At 38.1% G+C, this 22906-nt stretch overlaps 1 pseudogene; it reads left to right on the top strand.

The window, feature by feature from the left end:
* The first annotated feature begins 18883 nt into the window (after positions 1-18883).
* LOC119532627 lies at positions 18884-22566 on the top strand (annotated as a pseudogene).
* The last annotated feature ends 340 nt before the right edge of the window (positions 22567-22906 follow it).

Raw genomic sequence — 22906 nt, 5'->3', positions numbered from 1 at the left:
ACGGTCAGACATGAAGGCATGGTGTTTTTACACAGAGGTGGAAATGAGTGGATGTGACCACTGATGTCCTCCTATCTCCACAGACGGTGCCATTTACCTCATTTTTGCACCTCAGCTCCTGTTTGTCTGTGGGACTCCCTGTTTTGGGGCTGTCTTTCCTAGACATTGCTTCCCATTCCTCTCAGCCACTCCCATACCATGCAGACCTGCTCCTTTCTTGTAGGAGCCTGCTCTCAGCTAGTTGTCCTTTTGGAGTATGATTTGCTAAAGCTAATTCACACTATGGTTTTAGAGGTTTAAATTTAATATATAACTTCTCCTTTGTAACAAATTTGAATTTTAACTAGAATTGGGTTAAAACAGTGTCTCTATCCCTTTCACTCCCCCTCTATAAGCATCTGAGGGTGGAGTTTTAGAAATCTTACTGAGGAAGAAGTTTGAAGGGAAAAGAGAACAACTTACCTGACATCCCTTGAATATCACTATGAACAAGGCAGATCCTTTGTAGTATCCCTAACATTCCATTGTCATAGGCTTTATGGTCCATTTGGCTAGTTGCTTTCCAGATCCCCCTACTAAAGTTTCAGAATGAAGCATAGCAATGATGCAGCTTAATAATGCCCATGTAAGAGAGGTGACAGCCCAAAAGCTATGCCTGAACACTCACACTGCATTTTCTCTCACTGGTTTGCAGCCTGGTTTTCATCATGGTCATTTGACAGTTGTTAGCACCATAGTGGGACACCAGAAATGGGATCCACACCTTAGCTGACCTGGGTAGAGCTAGGGTGACAGGGGATTTGTTATTTTAATTGATTTTACAACAACTCAAGCCCTGTTTACAGTTTCCGGTAATGTTGCTTAGAAACCTCGTTATTTTGACTTGAATCCAAGTTACAAATGGAACATTTGGAAAACTATGAAAAAATGTTCTTGGAACTCTGTCATCATTTAGGAAACTTTTTCTCTGTTAATGCTGCATATCTCTCACACATATGTGCAACTGCATAGATTATAATTTTAAATTGTTTATTTTTGGTTATTCGTCCACATATCATAAAGGAGAAATATTTTCTTCTTTTCCCCAAGTTTCTGCCTCATATGATAAAAGAGACAATTCCAGTAAATTGATGTATTGAGAAGAAACTTTTCACCTATCTCTTCTTCCTTCACTCATTCTCCCTAGGAAAGTAGGGGGACCAAAACTGGTGAGCAAACCTGACCTCTGTGGGTCATGGGTCAGTGTGTCAACACCACTGCCCATGTGGAGACTCCCTCTCTCTCTCAGACACATGTTCTGTCTGCAGCTACCTGTGCCCACCTCTCCTCTACAGAGCAAGCCTGCCAAGGGAGGGTCTGCCCCTGCAGGGTAAAGGCCAGTGGTGGCCCAGCTGCTTTGCCAGGACTGCACTGGTACCTGCAATTCAGGGGAGAAGGAGTAAGAAGCATCTTTTGGACCCTAGTCCAAGATGCATTTGCTGGGCCGGTCTTACTGGCAATAAAGTTTTTATTTTGATTCATTATTCCTATGTCTATTTCTCATCTGCCCAGATTTCAAAAGAAAAGTGTGATTCACTCAAGCCCCCAAAAGATTAGTATGACGAAATCAAGGAATAGTAGCATCTTTACACCTGGAAGAGATCTTAGAGATCATGATGAACAATTCCCTTGTGTTCTGTGAGCAAACTAAACCTGAAGGCATTAAACTACTTGCCCAAATCTACACAAATAGTTAGTGACCAAGATGGTACTAAAACTCAATGGCCTGGACTTTGGGCTCAGTGATTTTTCCATTACTGTTACGTTATTCAAGGCCAGCCTTTATCATAGGCACTTTAAATCATTATACTTGTCACCTACCATCATCTTGGGTAACTTCAACATCCAAAGATACCCTTTAGCAACTAGGTCTCTCAGTTTTGACTTAACTCCAACAAATCTTCACCTCTGTTTCACTTGTCAACCACTGTAAAAGTCATGCACAGAATATTGTCAATAGCTAAAACTTCTCTACCTCCAGAATCACTGTTACATGCTTTTATTTTCTTCTTCCTTCCTGCCCATCAATCCATCTTGCTAGCTAAATCACTACCACTGCAACTATTCTTCAACCACATTGAGAATGCCATCAGTTGACACCCTATATTTTCTTCTCATCTTCCATCCTTATCCTGCTTTCACTTTGTCAATGTCAAGCTTAGATCCCAGGGCCCTTCATTTCAATCACTCTTCTTATCTATTCCTTTGTCTTTTTAGTAGACTCTAATAAAAATTCTATCCTGGATGAATCCCCCTTCTCCATTCCTGAATATTGCAGTTGAATGTTAAGGAAGAGCATCACACAGGAAAATCAGAACCTCTATTAATTCAGGGTCTCAACCTCTCCTGTGATGGCAGTATTGCCTAACATCCTTCCTACATTTCTCTGATCATCTCATTCTCACAACTTTTGCAATGGCAATTTTAAAACTCATCCATGCCCCTTAAACCTCTGGTCCCCTGTCTCCCTATCACTCTCTGAAGATAAGCTGGCCTCCTTCTTTAGATAAAATATAAGTCTCTATGTGAAAACTCCCCAACTCTGCATGATCATATCCATTCTCTTCTCTTCCCATCACAATGGAGGAGTGTGTCTCCTACCATGGCCAATCCCTCCACCTGTGTTCAGGAGCCCATTCCCTCACCTTCTGAAAACCCTGTGCAGGTGCTACAGTCCCCAGAGGATTCTTTAAACCTTCACACACACTTCAGACAAGCTTCTCTTTGCTGTGATGAAACACACTTACTGTCATGATGGAATCTCTCAGACAGAATGTTAAAAGGATACTGGCCCAGCATTGTGGCATATTCTTGCATTCAAAAGTGCATTATCCCACTTGCATAAAGCCCCTTACTCTATAATAGGTTATTTCAATAAACATTTAAACATGCTGAAGTCTTTATCATCCTAAAAACAAACAAATACATAAACAAACAAAATTGCTCCCTCCATTCCACACTGACGCTCTGTCTATTACCCTTTCTTCTCAAAAACGATGTCTAAGCTCTGCCCAAGGTTGGCAACAGGGTTTGCTCTTCACCTACCTGACAACAGAAGTCAGGAAGTACAGAACAAATCACATATTTGGCAATAGTTTTGAGACAGATCAAGTCTCTGGCAATAGCTATGAGACAAATCAAGTCTCTTGCAATAGTTATGAGATAAATCAAGTCTCTTGTCTAGTAAATTTAGAAGTACCATCCATGGGGAATCCATGAACAGGAAGGCCATCCAGGTGGAAAGCTCAGCTTTCTAAGGCTTTCTGCTATCTTTAGCATTGTCTCAGTTTCAAGTCTCTGACATTTTCAGTCTAAAGTGAGCATAATGCAGTTGCTTTCAGAGCTGTCAGCAAATGAACACAAAAGAGTGTTAAATTTATAGTTCAGAGGGTGAAATGGGAAAAGTTTCTTTTAAACAGTTAATATTACCAGATATTTACCATATAACAATCCAGCAAGACAGATCAAAGTTTTGTGTATAAGTAAGTACTGGAAAATGCCCTGATGTAAACTTTGATAACCTGGCTTACAATCCCAGCTCTGGAAAATTACCAGCTTTTAATCATAGGACTAAAAATTCTCATTACCACGGTTGATTTGAGGATCATATGAGATAATACAAATATTTTGTTACCCATGGTACATTTATAAAATGTCCTCTATCCCCACTTCTTTATTTCTGGATCACTTCCTTTCCACCTTCTATAGATTTTTGCTATTTTTTATTGTGGAAACTTATACATAACACAAAATTCCCTCATACGCTTCTATGGTATTAATTGTATGCATAACACTTTGCTATCACCACCATCTATTTCCAAGACCTCATTACTACAAACAGAAACTCTATATCTATTCAGCAATACCTTCCCATTCTCTCCTTCGCCCATCCCCTGGTAACTTCTATACACTTTCTGTCTCTATGAATTTGCTTATTCTAGATATTTCATATAAGTGGAATCATGTCATATTTGTCCTTTGTGTCTGGCTTATTATGCTTAGCATAATGTTTTCGAAGTTCATGCATATTGTACAATGTATCAGAACTCTATTCCTTTCCACAACTGAAAAATATTCCATTGTATGTATATACCATATTTTGTTTATCCATTCATCTGTAGGCCAACACTTGAGTTGTTTCCACCTTTCAGCTATTGTTAATAATGTTGCTATGACCATTGGTGTATAAGCATCTGCTTGGTTACCTGCTTTCAAATCTTGGGATATATACCTAGGAGTTGAAGTCCCAGGTCATATGGTAATTCTAGTTAATATTACCTGAGAAAATGTCAAACTATTTTCCATAGTGGCTACACCATTTTACATTCCCTCCAACAGTGTATAAGGGTTTCAGTTTATCCACATCTTCACCAACACTTGTTTCTTATCCATGCCACCACCTGTTTTAGGCTTTTATTCTATCAAGAATTCCCACTTTCTCCTGTAACTTATGATTCTCTATACATTGATTGATTCATTTGCTGAATATACTGCATACCAAGGTGCACTCTGGTATAAAGAAATTAAGTAATTTCATGAATGATCCACTAAAGTTGTGAGATGTGATACATTGGAAAAATGATATTTAATGCTTTGAGAATGTAAAACTGGGAGATCTCACTTTGCGTTTGGATCAGTGAAGGCTTTCCCAAGAGCGTGTTGCTTAAGCTGAAACTTAACGAAAGAGCAAACAAAATCTGGGATCTTTGTATTGGGAGAAGGAAGTGTTTCGGACAGAGAGAACATATGTGCTCTTTCAAATGGGGTCTTAGGTTGGGAAGCTGTATGGCTTAAAGGAAGTGAACATCCTCCAACAAGAGTGGAGCAAAGACAAAGAGGGAAAGAGAACTGCAAGATACAGGTGAAGAGGTAGTCAGGAGCCAGATGATCCAAGCAGAGGCTTGTAGGCCAATGTAAGACTATGGGAGGGGATGACGGAGGAAGATATTGGTCACTAGATATGGGGTAGGGGTAGAGGATCGAAGACATCAAGGAGTTGTATGGACCATCCATATGAGTAATATTATACCAGAGATGACTGCAGGAATCGGGTTGGAGAGGAGACTGGGGCAAAGTCTGCAGTGAATGATAGAAAGTTTCAGTGGTGGCACCAAGAATGACTTGTAGAGATTTAATAGCCACCTACAAGCTCCATGGACACCCCCCCACACACACACCCAAAGTCACCTAAATGTTAGTAGTAGTAGTTAAACTATCAATATAGGTAAGTGATCAATTGCTGTGTGCTGGGGGTGGGAAGTTAGGGTTCTTAAAGGATAGATCATGATAATACTTGGGGTAAGGACTTTTGATATGATTCTCCTCTGTCTTCAGCTTCTCCTTTTCTATTGGATTCTCCCCATTTGCAGAGGAGTTCAAAACTTCCTCATTATAATATTCTCCCTTGACTCTGCATTCCCTCTGGCAGAAACTTACTGTTTACAACTAAACTTACTGAAAGGCTGATGGCAGTGCAAGCAATGGTGTAAGAGCTGCCCCTGAGATCCGGAGAAGGACCTTGGCTGTCATAGTCCTGTTGAAGACCCCTGTGGGCTTCAATAAAACATGTACTTAACTCAGTTTCTGAAAATGGTCCACATAGCAGATTCACAGCTCTCTAGGGGAAAGCCACTCACTAATCCCATCAAAGTTCATATGGAGCGGCAAGTGACCCTGAATAGCCAAAACCATCCTGGAAAAGAAGAACAAAGTTGGAGGACTCACTTCCTGATTTTAAAACTTGCTACAAATCTACAGTAATCAAAAACTCATGGTAATAAATGGGGAAGAGAAGTGAAACAAAAAGTTTCAGTGGCTGAGAGGTCTCAAATGGAGTAGAGAGGTCATTCTGGAGGTTATTCTTATGCATTATATAGATATCCCTTTTTAGTTTTTAGTATATTAGAATAGCTAGAAGGAAATATCTGAAACTGTTGAACTGCAACCCAGTAACTTTATTCTTGAAGACAATTGTATAACTATATAGCTTACACCATGTGACCGTGTGACTGTGAAAACTTTGTGGCTCCCACTCCCTTTATATAGTGTATCGACAGATGAATAGAAAAATGAGGACAAAAAGTAAATGAATAATAGGGAGAGACGGAGGTATGGGATGTTTTGGGTGTTCTTTTTTACTTTTATTTTTATTCTTAGTTGTTTTTTTTTTTTAAGTAATAAAAATGTTCAAAAATTGATTGTGGTGATGAATGTATGACTAAATGATTCTGTGAACAATTGATTGTACACTTTGGATGATTGTATGATATGTGAATATATCTCAATAAAATTGCATAAATCCTGGGGAAAAAATCATGGTACAGGCACAAGGACTGACATATAGAACAATAGGATAGAATTGAGAACCCAGAAATAAAACCTCATATTTATGACCACTAATTTTTGAGAAGATGGCAAAGATCACTCAATTGGAAAAGAATAGTCTATTCCACAAATTGTGCTGGGAAAACTGGATCTCTGCCTGCAAAAAAAAGAAGAAAGAGGAGGAGGAGGACTCCTACCTCACTATATATACAAAAATCAACTCAAAATGGATCAAAGACCTTAATATAAGAGCTAGAACTACTAAAGCCCTAGAAGAAAATGTAGGGAAGCATCTTCAGGACCTTGTGTTAGGCAAAAGTTTCTTAGACTTTACATTCAAAGCACAAGCAACAAAAGAAAAACTAGATAAATGGAACCTCATCAAAATTAAAAACTCTTGTCCCTCAAAGGACTTTATCATGAAAATAAAGCAATGACCTACATGATGGGAGAAAATATTTAGAAATCATATATCTACTAAAGGATTCATATCCAGAATATATAAAGAAATCCTTCAACTTAACAACAAAAAGGCAAACAACCCAATTTTTAAAATGGGCAAAAGACTTGAACAGACATCTCTCCAAGGAACATATACAAATGGCCAGAAAACACATAAAAAGTTGCTCAACATCACTAGCCATCAGGGAAATGCAAAACAAAACCACAACGAGATACCATTTCATAACCATTAGAAGGGCTGTTATTTCAGAAAAAAGAAAATAACAAGTGTTGGAGAGGACACGGAGAAATAGGAATACTCATTCATTGCTGGTGGTAATGTAAAACGGTGCAGCTGATATAGAAGACAGTTTGGCAGTTCTCAAAATCTAAGTATAGAACTACCAAAGAATTCCAATCTAATCAACACTAGTACGTCTGCCCACACAAGATTATATCAAAGATAATGGCATTTGGGGGAGCATAATACATCCAAACTGGCACAATACTCAAAAGAATTGAAAGCAGGGACTTGAATAGATATTTTCACACTGATGCTGATAGTTGCATTATTCACAATTTCCAAAAGATGGAAGCAACCCTAGTGCCCATCAACTAACGAATGGATTAACAAAATGTGGTATATACATACAAAGAAACATTATTCAGCCGCAAAAAAGGAATGAAGTCCTTATACATGTGACAACATGGAAACCTTGAAGACATCATGTTGAGTGAAATAAGTCAGACACAAAAGGACAAATATTGTATGATCCCACTGTTTTGAAACAATTAGAATAAGCAAACTCATAGAGTTAGAATCTAAAATATAGGCTACCAGGGGACAGGATGGAGTTAGGGAATGGGAAGTTAAGGCTTCAAATGTACAGAGTTCCTATTTGGAAAGATGAAAAAGTTTTGGTAATGGATGATGGTGATGGTAGCACAACATTGTGATTGGAGATAACAGTACTGAAATATATATTTGAATGTGATTAAAAGGAGAAATGTTAGGTTGTATATAAGAGAACTGAATAAAAAATTTTTAAAACTCCAGGGAACTACACTACACAAACAGTGGACCCTAAGTTAAATCATGGACTATAGTTAATAGTACAATTATAAAAATTTGCTATCATAAATTATAACAAATGTTCCACACCAGTGCAAGGTTGGTGGGAATCCTGTGTTTTATTCATGATTGTTTTGTAAACCACAACTTCTCTAATTTAAAAAAGGGAAAAAAAGAAGCAAATTGTCCTGACAAATAATCTCCGATTGCACAATCACTCAGTAATCATGACATCATAAGCACAAAGGACCTGACTCAGAATATCCATACAGGAGGGAAACATTTTAAAGAAGCCAGCAACTTACCATGGTCTTTAAATTATTTCCCCCATGGAGAACAATGAAGAAAGAGACCACCTATTTTTTTTTTTTTTGAATGTTAGCTGTTTATCCCACCCACTGGCATTTAATCTTTTATGACTGTATAGTATTACAGAAGTGTTTCATGTGCTCTGTTTCTGCAGAAATATAAGCTACTAGAGGGCAGGGAATATATATTTATACGGTTCTATTTTTAAAAACTTCCTTGGTATCCAGTGCAATAATATATACAGAGTGGGTTTATATATACCTATTGAGTGAATATTAGGAACAATGGGAAAACATCACAGCAATTCAAAATGTGGTTCCAGTCCTCAAGTAGGTAGTATTTTAGTTGGGCAAACATTGTGTATATCACATGAAGCGGTATGAGAATTTGGGGCAAAATAAAATAATATTAATAATAGGTAACATTTATGTAGTGCTTAAAACATGTCAGGCACTGTCCCAGGCGCCTTCACATATTAATTTCTTTGAATCTTACAACAGTCCCTTGAAGTGGGTACAATCATTATCTCCATTTTTCAAGAGAGAAAACTGAGGCACCACAAAGTAAGTTACTCACCCAAAGTAACCCAGGTAATAAGTAGGGGAAACTAGATGTGAATGTCAGAGACAGTATGATTTCTCTGTGGGGTTATACTTTATCGTTGGATGGGAGGTCTAAAAATTGAGACTAGTTCATCATCGGTGAAAGCTGCTCTTAATGCTAGATTTTTTTCCAGATAGAAGAGAGTGATAATGAAATGGTTAATGGGACATTGTATTTTGAAATGCCTAAAGACAAGGAGAAAGAAACTGAATTTTGAATCTCAAAGTGTGGATTAGAACTTTGTGGATTATAACTTTGTATTGTTGAATCCTAGGTGAGTGATTCACCAGGATGTAAGATAATGATTGTATAAGATACTAATTTAGTATCAGTAAACTGATGCCAAACAAACTGATTCAGAGTGATGCTGGGTATCTTACTGATTTTCTTTTTAAAACACTTGCTAGGATTTAAAACCCTATTGGTAGTAATTTACCAGAATGTGGGTATGGAAGGTGTCCTGTGCAGTTCTGTCTGTTTGCTTAGTCACAGTTTGCAATTCTGAGCAATAGAGAATACTGCTGGGGACAAGGAGGCCTCTTCAAACCAAGTAATATTTCCTTGGTGGGGAAAAAATGTAAAATTGTGCTGTTGATTTGGTGACAGACCTGAAATAAACTCATTTTGAAGTCTTTGGAGTTAGATCAGGGTCTGCAAACCAAATACAGCAAGATGAAGAAAAAAGGTATTCTCTGAAACCCCAATTATGCATCCCTTTTGTTGGGAACTGACAGTATTATTTTGGGGGCACTGGGCAGCAACAGAGTCATTGAATCTAAGTGACTACAGATAACAGATTGTGGGTGTCACCACATCCGCTGTCCAGGTTCAGGAGGAAGTGCCCTTGAATGAAGCGTGGGCCACAAACCTGGTTAGCGGCCAGGGCGGACACACACTGTGCAGGTATGGTATTCTGTGTTCCAGATCACTTCTAGTGGGTAGGAGGTCCTGCTGATATTTTTAGGGTAGCTTTATAACTTGATTCAATGAAGAAATGATATTTTAACATCAGTGCATATTTTGGGATGACCTGTCATAGAAGTTACTTTATTTATGAAAATTGTCCTACAGTTTGTGTTCTATTTAAATATCCAAGGAAGTAATTTGGAAAAACTGATTTAAAACAATCTATATTGAAATGTTTATTCAATTGGCATGTTATCCTTTATCTTAATTTTAGTCTGTTCCCTTTAATGTGAGTTTATAGGGAAAGAGATGGAAACAGAGACTTCATTTATTTTAAGCCCATCAAGCTAGGATTATTTAATAAAAATCTCTGCTTCCCCATTTAATGAATTTTAGGGTTGTAGAGCTGGACCCTGAACCAGATCTAGTGTGGTGGCTCTTAAACCAGGAGTGCACAGCAGAATGACCTGGGCTTATTGTAAAGTAACAGATGTCTAGGCCTAACCCCAGAGATTCTGATTCTTTAGAGCTGGGGACTCATTAGGCCTGGCCATCTGTATTTTAAGGCATCCTCAAGTGATTCTGCTGCCAACCCTCACTGGAAGAAGAACCACTGCTATATTTTATAGATGAGAAAATTGGAGCAATGTGAAATTACTTATCTGGAACTAGTTGGTACCAAGATTTTATCACCAGATAATATGTAATTTCAGAATTTTATAGCTGGAAGAAATCTTCCAGATCATCAGTTCAGAAGCTTGTTTTACAGCTGACTATAAACCGTGCTTATCTGTACCATTTCCAAGTAAGACATGAATGCAGAGAAATAGTGTTTTCTCTGAGTTGTCTTCTGTCCTGGCCATGGTAAGGATTGAAAATTCAATTGCCCCAGTATCTTTACAATTTTATTGTTTTTTAATTAATTTTAGAAAATATTGATTACTTTCAGTATTTTTATTTTATAACTTGTGATGACCTTTTTAAAAAAATAATTCCCCCTTCACTAGCCTCTATCAGACCTTTTTACTTTATTTTGAAAATATAGTATATTTAGAGCTAAAGTAAGATTAAAATTTTTTATTTGGATTACTTATTTTTTAATCTTAGCTAAAATGTAATACTGTGTGAGAATTTGTACTGCATTATTGGTTTTTTTTTTTTGTTAATCTGGTTGATTTTAACTTAAAAAAAATTTTTTTTAGGCACCTGACCTTGGAAACAGCACAATTTGGCTTCCTCGTTGTCTTTGAAAATAAGGGATAGTCCTAGTTTCAGCATGTCCTCATTAGAGACCAAAAGACCAGGTTTACTCCTTCAAGAAGTCTCCTGAAGTCTACGGAGTAGCAGCCATTTCCAGAAGTAAATAATAATGGATCTGATGCCTGTGAATGGAATATACGGACCAGTGACTTATTAAGATATTTACGGAAAAATGGGAAAAAAACTGAAGAAAGGCAAATTTCAAGAAACAACTCCAGTGCTATTTCGGATTTTTGAGCAGCCTGAGAGAAGATAGTCCTGAAAATATGAGTGACAAAATTCTTTACATGTTTTCTTACGTTACCTTTGTTAACCCACCTGTTTTTTTTTAAATATTCATTTTATTGAGATGTATTCACATACCACGCAGTCATACAAAACAAATCGTACATTCGATTGCTCACAGTACCATTACATAGTTGTACATTCATCACCTAAACCAATCCCTGACACCTTCATTAGCACACACACAAAAATAACCAGAATAATAATTAAAGTGAAAAAGAGCAACTAAAGTAAAAAAGAACACTGGGAGCCCTTGTCTGTTTGTTTGTTTGTTTCTTTCCCCTATTTTTCTACTCATCCATCCATAAACTAGACAAAGGGGAGTGTGATCCCCATGATTCCCCCAATCCCACTGTTCCCCCTCGTAAGCCACATTTTTATACAATTGTCTTCAAGATTCATGGGTTCTGGGTTGTAGTTTGATAGTTTCAGGTATCTACCACCAGCTACCCCAATTCATTAGAACCTAAAAAGGGTTGTCTATATTGTGCATAAGAGTGCCCACCAGGGTGACCTCTCAGCTCCTTTTGGAATCTCTCTGCCACTGAAGCTTATTTCATTTCCTTTCACATCCCCCTTTTGGTCAAGAAGATGTTCTCCATCCCACGACGCCGGATCTACATTCCTCCCCGGGAGTCATATTCCACGTTGCCAGGGAGATTCACTCCCCTGGGTGTCTGATCCCATGTAGGGGGGAGGGCAGTGATTTCACCTTTCAAGTTGGCTTAGCTAGAGAGACAGGGCCACATCTGAGCAACAAAGAGGCATTCGGGAGGAGGCTCTTAGGCACAATTATAGGGAGGCCTAGCCTCTCCTTTGCAGCAAGTCTTCCCAAGGGCAAATCCCGTGGTAGAGAGACCACCTATTTTTAAAGAGGTTAACAAGGTAAACCAGATTTTATTAGATTAGGTTTGAAGAATTGTATTAGAAGAATGAACATGCTCATTTTGTAATCCAGTCTGAGAACAAAACCAGCAACTCTTATTAAGTGGATAAAAGAAGAAAACTTACAAAGATCACCTATTCTGTGAAGCTCTTCCTTATTCTCTACTACCTCAAGAGAGAATTGGTGCTCTTTATGACCTACTTCTACATCTTATAAATATTTATATTTATATCTCACTGTACTGTAGTTATTTGTTTCTATACCTGTCTCCCCTACTAGACAGTAAGCTCTTTAAGGACAAAGACTCTTTGCACCATTTGTAGTCTATGTGTGTGCTCAGGCTTGACCCCTATAGCTGCCTGATGAGCTAATTATGTTAAAGTGAATTAAAGAAGGAATCTCCTTGTCTTCCCAGAAAATGTTACTAGCACAGGAATATTCTAAGCTAATAAAAAGAATATGCATATATTTTATTAACGGGGAACTCTGCTACCTAGTTAGAAGCAATGTCCGAAACACGGTCAAGATACCTGACATGAATTTAAATCAAGCGTCTCTGTCTTTGAGAGAATCTATCCCATGTCCTTGCTTCCTTTGTCTGCTAACTCTTGGTGATCACTTAATGCTCTCCAGCTGTTTTTACTTCTAAGCTTTTAACCTCTTCTTTCACTGACCAGAACCCACTGAATGGCTTATAAGGAAATGGTATTTTGAATGGATTATTTCTTATATTTATCTCCCCATTTTGTCCCTCTGCCACTACCCACCCACAGTGTACCCTACCCTCTCCCACACAGACTATCCATTAGCTATCAGTGTATCTCATAGTCTAGATTCCATTGTAACCCAGAATTCCTCTCATGCACCAACTCAGCACACCCATCCATCCGTAGGCTTGTTGGCATTGCATTTTTACTCTACATCTTTGATGCTGCACATCACTGGGCAGCCTATGAACTTGAATTGTCTATGAAGATACCACTAGAGAAGCATAATCCATCAATTTTACACATAGAAAATCCAGCAACAGAGTTGACCTGAGATAATATTGTTTAATTCCCCATGGCCCAAAAGAATGCATTCCTTTCCCATGATGGGATGTTTAACTATCCTAATAAAATCATATTGTCTTTGCATATTCTGCTTGGGATGTTTGGCCAAGTGTCAATGCCTGAAAAAAAAGAGCAGAGCTGTAGCAGTGATGAATCCAAGGTTCTGGATCCAACTTGAACTAGCTCTGCCACCTACTTCTTCAGTCATCATTGTTGATTTAAACAGACAAGCACTTGAACTAAGCAAAAAATAAAAGTTATTGAACATATGCTAAAGATGCTTTTATGTAATGTGACCTTGTGAAGGGACTGAGATTTTACCCTGTTTCAATCTTACAAGTAAGCCTGCCAGTTTTGTGGGTGCTGGAAAAAGACATGCGATTCCTGGGTCAGAGAGCAAAGGCTTTATTACTCATGACATGGCAAGTGGCATGAGCATCAGCATATGACATTATTTTCCCCTTGCTCCTAAGTCCCACAGGTGTGTCATAGATGTACCCAGAAGGATGCCTACACACAGTGGGTGGCTTTCCAGGAGAGGAACTCTGAATTTAGGGAACCTGAATCTTTCATAATGAGCAGTAAACATGCCTGACCATTGCTCTGGAGAGAGACACTGTCTCTGTCTTCCAATGTTGTAAGCAAACCTACCTTTTGCTTCAGAAGGAGATATTATCTCTATTTTCTGAGGCTGTTTGCTATACAAACATCTTTGAAAATATAGTCTGGAACAAAAGGCAGTCAGAGTTGTGGTCACAAGAGAGGCAGAAAATTGAGAGACCCATGAAGACTTTTCTGCCAACATTTGGCAGTTTTTATATTAAGAAAGTATATCATACTTATCTATCACTTTAGTGGGAAAAGTATTTCCAAAAGGGGTATTTAACTATGATCTTTCTTTGGTATTTAAACTTAGTGCATATAATAATAAGCTTTTTCTATAAACATCGCACTTTATAAAAATAGAGCCTTATTTTCTCAATCACCTAGCAATAGTCTTATAGTCCACGAAGTTCATGGAATTTCATGTTGAGTTATTAGTGTCTACAATTATTTGAAGCCAGACTAATATTGATCAGACACTGTGCTAGATGCTTGACCTGTATTATCTCATTTTATCTTCAAAAACTACTACAAGGTAGATATTACTTTACAGATGTTGGAAACTGAAGCCAAATAAATTATCAACATCTAGATACTTTTGTGTCCTAATGCCATGCTTTTTCCACTAGCCTGTGTGGTTGGCTTAGTAGACAACAAATACTACATGGATGTTGAAATGGCCTGACTCAAGGCATAGCCACTGACAGTTAAGTTTCACTAAGTGCTGCCTGAATTTCAGTCATTCCCATTGTCTAAGTCAGCACATCAATTCTTACTGTTTATGAAAAATATCTGGAGAGTGTGTGAAAATGAAGATAATAGGGTCTCAGCCCAAGAGATTCTGATTCAGTCAGTCTTTGTTGGTGCCCAGTAATCTATATTTTAAACAAACTCTTCAAGGCATTTTAATGTAATTTGTCCTTGAACTTAATCTGAGAAACACTGAGACCCCAAGCTATAAAGAGAGGTGATAAAAGGTGGTGACAAGGTTGCCACTCTAGAACAGATTACCGTTTTTCAAATGTGGGTTAATTGAAGAGCTAGTGCATAAGATAAGCCAGGAGGAAAAGTGCAAAAAATAAAATAAAATAAAAATTAAAAATTAAATAAAAGTGCTTTACTATCTATCAACCAAAATGCAGGATTTCACTATAAAAAATAAGGGAGAAAAGATAATATCCAAAATATGTAAGTACAGAAGTGGCCTGATTGGTTATTTCATGATTTAAATGAAGGATTCTAGATCCTGATCTTTTCATAAGGAAGATGTATTTCTTACTTCCCCAAAAGTATTCTGGGAGATAGTGAAGACTGCTAGGGAAGCAGAGAAATGATGTGAAATTTTGCAACCTCTCTCCTCATCAAAATGGAATAATACAGTTTCTTTTCATAAAGTTGTTGTAAAAGATTTAAGTGCCTGGTATAGTTTCTAGCACATTGTAGGCCCTAATTAAATGGTACTACTATTTGTGTGTTTTTCTTGCTTTTCCCACCAATATCAGAGAGGAGTAAGAAAGAAGCAGCTGCAGTTAACTCGATCCTCAGTCAGGTAGTACCAGACTGAATGTGGAAGGTTCTTACCCTGCTTGCAAAGTCTGACTTTGTAGTATTCTAAAGAAGAAGGATTTCTGCCAGAAGGTAGAACTTTGCAAATTTTGTCATTGTTTACTGAAGTTAGGTACATTTTTCAGGCTTGTCTGTAATAGATCTGAATACAAATCTTCGATATTTTATTTAATGATTTTATACAAGTTTTGTTAACTATAATAGGATCTTGGCAATCAGCAATCTAATTCTAGAGAAATGACATAAGTATTTTATTTTAAGTGTAGGATATAGATAGGAAATGAGAAAAAGTAAAGGTTGAAATTATTTCAGGTTAATGTTTAAAGGATATTTGTTGCTCTCTGTCAGAAAAATTCAATATATAATCTTGCTTTTTTGGTTTTCATCTTTCAAATCCTGCCTTCAGAATATTGAGCGAAGCAAAACCAATTCCTTTCATGCCCTCTGCTGGATATTTGAGGTTAAACATCTATAACACTGTAAGGCAGCTAAGTAATGAAACACATGATCTTAAAAAACTTTCTTTCATATCCATCTTCTTTTAAATCAAAATTCAGCTGGATTGGTCCAATGGTTTCAGAATTCCTTTTTCTGTGTCTAAAATTTAGGTTTCAGAGTTACCGCTTCCTAATGCATAGGAATTATTGGTTGAGGGTAAAGAATCACTGCCACATTTGAGGCATCGCAAAGGAATGGCTCTGTCTCTGGCCACTGTGATTTTTAAGAAGCCTCTGTTTTATTGCTGTCCAGGGCCAAAAGCAACATCTATAAGAAGGTTGAAACCCTTATTATAAGAGTGGGGTGGTAGAGCCCATTCCTAGAGAAATTCTCCATAATAGGTGATCCACACACACCTGGAATCCATCAGAAGGAGGACAAGCGAGTTCTTTACCTGATGACCTGGCTGCCTGTGGCCATCCCTACAGATACATTTTGGGGATATGTGGAAAGATGCTCCCCTCCTACCTAAATTCAGCTCCCCACCACCATCACCACCACCACCACCACCACTGAGGTGGTTTGAAGCTGTATATACCCCAGAAAAACATGATCTTAAATCTAATCCATTCCTGTGGGTGTGAACCCATTGTAAGTAGGACTTTTGATGAGGCTAATTAAAGTGTGACCCACCTTATAAGTGGAATGGAATTCAGACACAGAAAGCATGGACGTAAGAAGCTGAAATCAATGAAACCCAGAAGAGAAAGGAGAGACCAGCAGACGCCTCCAGATGACTTCCCATGTGACAGAGGAGCCAAGGATCACTGGCAGCCAGTCTTTGGGAAGAAAGCATCACCTTGACGATGCCTTAAGTTGGACATTTTCCTGGTCTCAAAACTGTGAGCAAATAAATTCCCATTGTTTAACCTGACCCATTTTATGGTATTTGCTTTGAGTAACCCAGGAAACTAAGACACCCACCCTCTCCCAGGGCAGATGTTTACCCAGCTGGGCCATACCAGTTACTAAATATTGAAATATTTCTGTAGCATTTGGTACACAGCCCCTGTCCTTGGATGCTGGATGTTGGCTCCCCCACCTTGGCCACCAGGCGCCTTCCCTGAGACTCCTTGGACTTCCCTATAACCACATAATTGAACAGCTAAAGCCTGACTTACTTGCTCCAGGAAAATATCTGATCCAGACCACCTAGCCCCCCAGATTCTTCAGGCCCTATGCAGGCCTACCTGGGTGCAGTCTATCTGAGTTAACCACGGCCTTCAGACAGTGCTCCCATAGCATTACCTCATAGACGTGATTCAGCAGAGCAAGGTAGAAAGCATGGCTTCCAGTTCCCTGTGTGTAATTTTCTCTCCCTGTAATAATAGCTAAGATTTATGGAGCACTTATAATGTGCCAAGCTTAATACACATTATTTCATTGACTTTTTACAACAGCCCTATTTTACAGGTGAGTATACCAGAAACATTTAGTAACTGCCACAAGATCCCTCAGCTAGTGCATGGGAGAGCTAGAATTTAAAGCTGATTTGACCAATTCAAAAACCAGATGTCTATTGCAATTCACCCTATGCTGCAACCCTGAGAATAATCAAAAGAATATGCAGCAGGCTCTGAAGGTACTTCCCACAGGGGAGTTCCAGAAATGGGTTGCAAAGAGGTAGGACCATAGAATATGTAGAGCCACCCAAGGGACAACCACACTGGGAGGTGTCAGTCCCCTACGCTGGTTATTATATAGTCTTACTCACTCTCAGTCACATCTTCTAAACTTCAAGGTGGACAGGGAACTAAATTTTAAGTTACCTGTGGGGCAACTCCCATCGAAACCAAATGAGAGTAGCCCCAGATTCCTCCTGTCAGTTTGTTTTTTTAATATCAAGTGTAAAATTATGGTTTCTTGAATTTAAAAAGGTAAAATCATAAGTCTCATACAAATATAAAGCAAACGTGCTAAAGAGTACTTTTAACTCATTGGTTAAATGAGGGGAATGGTAAAAGAAGGGCCCTATATAATGATAGGTGTTAATAATTCCACACAAAATCCCATTTAAAAGATAAAATATTGTTACTCGGTGCTTGAAAAAATAAGGCTCCATTAGCAACAGATTCAAAGGAGCCACTAAAAAGCAGAGATATTTATAGATCAGGAATATTGAAATGAATTCACAAATGAAGGAGAAACTGGCTTTCCAGGAAAGGGATGAGGCAGAAGTCAAATAAAACCTAGGCTGGCTCTCTCTCTAAGCCAACTCGGTGGGTGAACTCACTGCCCTCCCCCTACGTGGGACATGACTCCCAGGGGTGTAAGTCTCCCTGGCAACGTGGGACATGACTCCCAGGAATGAGCTTGGCCCTGGCATTGTGGGATTGAGAAAACCTTCTTGACCAAATGAGGGAAGAGAAAAGAACCAAAATAACATTTCAGTGGCTGAGAGATTTCAAATAGAGTCAAGAGGTCATACAGAAGGTTATTCTTACACATTATATAGATATCCCTTTTTAGTTTTTAGTGTATCAGAATAGCTAGAGGGAAAGACCTGAAACTGTTGAATTGCAATCCAGTATCCTTGATTCTTAGCTTTTACAGTGTGACTGTGTAATTGTGAAAACCTTGCAACTGACACTCTCTTTATCCAGTGTATGGACAAATGAGTAAGAAAATAAAGCAAAAAATAAATAAAGAATAGGGGAGGATAGGGGTATGGGATATTTTGAGTGCTCTTTTTTATTTTTATTTATTTATTTATTTATTTTGGAGTAATGAAAATGTTCAAAAATTGATTTGTGGTGATGAATGCACTACTATATACGATATACAATATCGTGAGCCACTGATTGTACACTTTGGATGATTATCTGCTATGTCAATATGTCTCAATAAAATTGTACAGAATTTACTTATATATCTATAGATAAAAGTTATTTGTATTGCTATCAGTTTTCTACAACTTCGATCTCTTCACAATTGTAAAATAACCTAGTTAAAGACAAAAGGTGTACCTTTTCCAGTGTAAAGAGCAAAGAGACAACGTAACATGTAGCAGGGGGTGGACATATTTGGATCTCTATTGACAACAAAGAACAGTCTGAACTTGATCAAGATTTGGATGATGTTGAAGAAGTAGAAGAAGATGAAACTGTTGAAGAAACAAACATCAAAGAGCATCAGCTGACTGTTCAAATGATGCAAAATCCTGAGATTCTTGCAGCCCTAAAAGAAAGACTTGATGGAGGGGTGGAAACACCAACAGGATATGATGAAAGCTTGCCTAGGTAGGGTAGTTAAAAGATGAGTGAATGCCCTCAAAAACCTTCAAGCTAAATGTGCAAAGATAAAAGCCAAATTTCATGAGGCAGTTCGTGATCTTGAAAGGAAGTATGCTGTTCTCTATCAGCCGCTATTTGATAAGCAATTTGAGATCATCAGTACAGTTTATGAACCTACAAAAGAAGAATGTGAATGGAAGCCAGATGAGGAAGATGAAATTTTGGAGGAGCTGAAAGAAAAGGCCATGATTGAAGATGAGAAAAAGGATGAAGAAAAAGAAGACCCCAAAGGAATTCCTGAATTTTGGTTGACTGTTTTTAAGAATTGACTTGCTCAGTGCTATGGTTCAGAAACAGGATGAACCTATTCTGAAGCACTTGAAGGATATTAAAGAGAAATTTTTAGATGCCCGTCAGCTTATGAGTTTTGTCTTAGAATTTCACTTTGAACCCAATGTGTATTCCACAAATGAAGTGCTGACAAAGACATATAGGATGAGGTCAGAACCAGATGATTCTGATCCCTTTTCTTTTGATGGGCCAGAAATTATGGGTTGTACAGGGTGTCAGATAGATAGGACAGCAGGAAAGAATGTCACTTTGAAAACCATTAAAAAGAAGCAGAAACACAAGGGACGTGGGACAGTTTGTACTATGACTAAAACCGTCTCCGATAACTCTTTCTTTACTTTTATTGCTCCTCCCAAAGCTCCTGAGAGTGGAGATCTGGATGATGATACAAGCTATCCTTGCTGCAGACTTTGAAATTGGTCATTTTTTTAACATGAGTGTAAAATCACAAGATCAGTGTTACACTTTATTGGAGAAGCTACTGAAGAGGATGATGATTATGATGAAGAAGCTAAAGAAGCAGATGAAGAACGGGAAGAAGAAGGAGATGAGGAAAATGACCCAGACTATGATCCAAAGAAGGAACAAAACCCAGCAGGGGAAGCAGCAGTGAAGCAGGGTGCATGTGGTCTTGAGGATAACCCACACTGTAATAGCTTAAACGCAACTAGCGTTTACTTACATCCTTATGTTTCGTATTTTCTTGGTAGATTTTGTAATTTGTTTTAAGAAAAGGAACTCATATTTTTAAAGACCAATTTGTTCTACCTAGTCTTTTAACTATAATTCTTCTGCCAGATATGTTGAATGCATAAACTCTCTCAAGCATGTTCATTGATTACTTACATAGTTTGGTTCTTATGGAGTGTTTCTGTCATATATCCATTGAAGTACAGCTATGAAATTTAACAACTGTTAAATGAAACATTTGTTGCTTTGCAAATTTTTTCCTGAAGAACCAAAGTATTTTTTCAGCCTGTAATTGAATGGGTTTAAATCACTTGCTGTGACTTTCATTATTTTTTTGTAGAAATGCAGTGACTTACACTAAAAGAGAAGTTTGGTTTTTTTTTTTTAACTTGGCAAAACAAGTATATGGTTAAGAATTTCCAGTAAGATCACACCTGATAACTATCAGATTATTTATAGATTTTTGTATTTTGTGTGAAATCTGCATGAGGAAATTTAACTCATGTTTATTGGCTATCACAGGGAGGTGAATAAATCCTAATTAAATTCTTAAGTTACCATCATACAATTTAGATTTAACTGCACTTTTAAAAACTAAGCATTTTTTCTTTGTTGTGGGGTCTACCTTCTGTTTCCCTAGAAAGGGTAAATTTACATCATCTGACAAGTCCATTTCAGGTTTTTTGTTGTTGTTTGCTTGTTTTTGTTTTCACAGCCTAAAATAAAAATGTCAAGTACAAAAAAAAAAAAATTAAAAAAAAAAGACAAAGGTGTATATCCCTATAGGCAGATAATCCCCAGTGGCTACAGTACTCCCTTGAAAAAAATATTATTCTTGTTTGCTTTTTCCAGTGTCTTGAATGTTTCTTTACATAGGTCAAGCGGACAAAAAATGAATAACAATGATGCATAAGCATGTTCCTTCCCTTATGAGCAGCTGCCATAGGTTTTGGATTGGAAAAAAACACAGGAAGATTAGGAAAATTAACAACTTACTCTTCAGCACCACTCTCCAGCAGAGTATTTCAGAGATGAAAAAGTATTTTCTCTTTCATTCATTCATGTAACTAGTTTATACTGACCCCTACTATGTGACCAGTTCTAGGAAAACCATGGGTCCACATTGGTTTCCAGAGAACTCTCCAAGTAAGAGTAATGCCTTTAACACCAAATAAGGTAAGCTGCAAATCCGAAAATCAGTGTGGAAAATCCTGTTCACTTGTCCGTCACTTCAGCAGTCTGCTGACATGCTTGCTCAGCCATTTTTTTTTTTTATGGCTGATCCAAGTTTTCTGTGAATTCTTCACCATACTCTCCCTCCATCCACTCCCATCACCTCCCAACCCAATTCTAGAACATTCTTGGTCGTGTTAAAGTTCTATCAGAATACCCCAGCATAAGCATATTTAAGCAGCAGTAGGTCTTAAACCCAATGTCACAGTGGGTCTGGAGTAAGATATTCCTTGATTATCAGAACCATATTCCTTGCCTACAAAAGTGCCTACAAAAAGACCTTATTTCCAGGCCTTTGACCTCCAGCTATCTTGTCTATGATATTATTTGGACTTGATTTAAAGTTTGCAAAGCTCCAAGCCAAATTAAATCTCCTTTGGTGGGAACAAAATATGGATGGGGAAGGAGTGGCCCAGCTGAGAGAAAAATGACATGTATCTACCAGAAGGTGGCAGTGTTGCTTCTCCAAACATCCCACAGAGCCACCAGGATCCTCAGTCTGAGGATGGAAACTAAGTGAGGCAATTTCTTGACTCATCCTCCACTTAATTCATACGAACTGTTTATAGCAAAGATTGTGGCCTCACTCTACTTTGAAGTTCATCACCACAATGATCCCCAAAATATACACAAGAGATGAAATATTATGAGAAAAATTTTCTCTGAGTACAGTACCAGTCAGCAAACATGTAGCGCCAGTCCTATGCGCTCAGTTCCCTGCTGGAAATTCTTTGGGGAAGACAAAGAGAAGTAAAGGACCTAGACCCATAAGAAATAGGGAACATACCTGGAAAGAAGACCATATTCATAAAACCATCAGAATTTCTATCATGTAAAATTCTTGCCCCTATCTAACAAGATGCTGCTGGAACTTCTCTTGTCTTACACAATGAAGTTGCTTTCCACTAGCCCTTCATGGCCATTATTTTCTCTATCCCTGTGATTTGTTTGACTTGAAATATCTCAGCACCTCACATTTTTGGTGCTAGAAGGCAAAGAATATAACTCTTGGGGCAGTCCTTTCCCAGTGGAAACAAAGGGGACATTTCTCAACCCTTCTTTCTCCCTAGACACCCGAACAGCTCTGAACTCTCAGACTTTCGGATGACACCTGAATCGAGCTCTGCCATTCCCAAAGGCTCATTTGTAGACGTGTTTCCCACAGCCAAGCAGCCTGCCACACTCAGCAACAAAAAAGTAATAGCCAAGCTTTAAAAAAAAAAAAAAAGGCTTATGTTCCCCATAACTTCAACTATTTCACTAACTACATTTTAGGACACTTACTAACATGTTATTGGGGGGTGGGGGGTGGGGATGTAATTAACCAGAAGCTACCTCAGCTTGTCTAAACAACAATAGCAACGGCACAGTACAAGTCATTATTCTAGGTCATCTTCTCTCTCATGCCATGGCTCTTGTTTGGTTTCATTAAAATGAAAGTCACTGTATGAACACCTGCATGTTATGTTATGACAAACTCAGAAAGCTCATTAATCTTCAGTGAGTATCTCTGGCATAACTTTGCATAACTTTCGAAGCTTGGGTGGAAGGCATG

Source organism: Choloepus didactylus, chromosome 4 (assembly GCF_015220235.1).
Source record: "Choloepus didactylus isolate mChoDid1 chromosome 4, mChoDid1.pri, whole genome shotgun sequence".
NCBI lineage: Eukaryota > Metazoa > Chordata > Mammalia > Pilosa > Megalonychidae > Choloepus > Choloepus didactylus.
Note: the sequence above shows the minus strand (reverse complement) of the source record. Positions and strands in the feature narration are given on the sequence as shown.